This window comes from Sinocyclocheilus anshuiensis, unplaced genomic scaffold (genome assembly GCF_001515605.1).
Source record: "Sinocyclocheilus anshuiensis isolate Anshui unplaced genomic scaffold, SAMN03320099.WGS_v1.1 scaffold2691, whole genome shotgun sequence".
Lineage (NCBI taxonomy): Eukaryota > Metazoa > Chordata > Actinopteri > Cypriniformes > Cyprinidae > Sinocyclocheilus > Sinocyclocheilus anshuiensis.
In genome coordinates, this window is record NW_015538118.1 from 33,954 (window position 1) to 36,647 (window position 2,694).

Genomic DNA, 2,694 nt, shown 5'->3' on the forward strand with positions numbered 1-2,694 from the left:
ACAAACAAAGATTTTTAACTCAAACCGTTGCAGTCTGTCAGTCTTATAATGGAAGTGAATGGGAATCATGTCTTTGAGAGTAAAAAAAAACATACACAAACAAAACCAAATTAAACCCTGCGGCTCGTGATGATACATTGATGTGTAAATACACGAAACGATCGGTCTGTGCAAGAAACTGAACAGTATTTATATAATTTTTTTACCTCTGATTCACCGCAATGTCTGAACCGTCCTGAGCGCGTTTGCGTCTTCTTCTTCAGCCGGCGCATGATGCGTCTTCTTCTTCTTCTTGCTTTACGGCTGATCGTTTCGTGTCTTTACACATCAATGTATCGTCACGAACCACAGGGTTTAATTTGGTTTTGTTTGTGTATGTTTTTTTTGACTCTCGAAGCCGTGATTCCTATTCACCTCCATTATAACACTGACAGACTGCAACGGTTTGAGTAAAAAAATCTTCGTTTGTGTTCTACTGAAGAAACAAAGTCACCTACATCTTGGATGCCCTGGGGGTAAAGACTTTGCTAATAAGTTTAGTACATGGCTCAGGCCAGCAGAAGATCCATGAAAGAGACTCTGTGGAATGGATGTGAGGGAAAGGTCTGCAGATGATTAACCACCAAGCTAAATCAGTAACATCTCATTTAGAGAAATTAAGTTATGCTGTTACTCTCTTGCTGTGTCCATCACAATTGATAATGTTGTTAACATAGATAGCAGAAGCTGGCATGATGTCAGTAGCGTGATTTACCCTGCAAGAGTCCAGCCTTTCGCTCCTCAGGATGGATGAAGAGCTTTGCGATTCAGGCTCATAATAAGAGGAGCCGCTCACTTCTTCTATTATCTAGAAATAAGATAATAAAACATGTCAGGTTATTTACAGGTTAAAGTAGTCATGAAATAAAAATTCACAATTTTTCACATTTTCACATTTTTTAAATGCATGTTATAGATCTTATTGTAAACAATAACATATTTGTGCATATGTTTGATTTTTAAAAATGTTTTGAGCTCATGTTCATCTGCCTCCATTTTTGAGTGTAATTACAAACAATGCATAGAAGCAAGTCTCCGTACATTTTGTCTTTTTTAATAATCATTACAGTAATGTACAACACAATAAGGTCGCTACTTCCATTTAATCACAACATTAAAGGTATAGTTTACCCAAAAATGAAAATTTTGTCATAATTTACTCACCCTCACGTTGTTCCAAACCTGTATGAATTTTCTTTATGACTTTCTCCATTGTATTTTTTTCCATACTATTGAAGTCAATGGCTACCGTCAACTGTTTGGTTACTATCATTCTTCAAAATATCTTCTTTTGTGATCAGCAGAGGAAAGAAAGTCATACAGGTTTGGAACAACTTTAGGGTGAGTAAATGATGACAAATTTTTCATTTTAGGGTGAACTATCCCTTTAAGTTAATGGTGTCAGTGGTCACAGACTCACAGTTTAATTCGTGGATCTTTTATGTCAGATAGAACTGACCAGACTAACCTACAACTTAGATAAGATTCCTAAAAGTTTCGCACCTACAGCACACATTACAGACACTGATGCACAAACGCGGATATGTTCTACATGTGTTTCAAAGTTCATTACTGATTGAAATTTGTTTTAGTGTTTGCTCTCCATTTGTTTTTATATATATAATGTTATATTTGAATATTTTGCTTTAACTGATCTTCAGTAAAAACCTTTATTTACATTTATTTGTTATCTGTTTTGTTATATTTTAAGAAACCCCTATTAGATTACATGTGGGCCTCCATGCTCATATATTGTACAATAAATTATATTAGTGGAGGGGTGTGGGGGCCCACATCAATATTTTTTCAGGGGGCCCCGAATCCTCTAGCTACGGCCCTGAACCTGTCTTATAAACTCCTTGAGTGCGCTTAAACAACTTAAAATATGATCTGCATGCAGAATAAACCGTGCTAAAATTCAGGTTTTTCCATGTTTTAATAAAAATCCACGGCTTTTTAATAAAACAATTCATAAGCATATCTCCAGTAGCCTATGTTTTGTTTGTTATAAAGAAATTTTACGGCTCCCTTAAATCCTCCGTGATACACACGCAGTGCAACTCACTCGTCAGAATCCTCGGCAAACTTCGACAGTTGGTTAAACCAGCTCGTTCGGTTCTTTTTGAGTCCTCGGTAATACTCTGCAAACTTCGACAGTTGGTTAAACCGGCTCATTCGGTTCTTTTTGAGTCGGACGTGCTTCTTCGGCTATGCGTCCTGCGTCATCAACCCGGAACTAAAGTTCGATTCAGTTAGCTTAAACAACTTAAAATATGATCTGCATGCACAATAAACTGTGCTAAAATTCAGATTTTTCCATGTTTTAATAAAAATCCAGGGCTTTTTAATAAAACGATTCATAAGCATATCTCCAGTAGCCTATGTTTTGTTTGTTATAAAGAAACTTTACGTATCAGGCTCGTTCAAGTCCTCGGTGATACACACGCAGTGCAACTCACTCGTCAGAATCCTCGGCAAACTTCGACAGTTGGTTAAACCAGCTCGTTCGGTTCTTTTTGAGTCCTCGGTAATACTCTGCAAACTTCGACAGTTGGTTAAACCGGCTCATTCGGTTCTTTTTGAGTCGGACGTGCTTCTTCGGCTATGCGTCCTGCGTCATCAACCCGGAACTAAAGTTCGATTCAGTTAGATTTT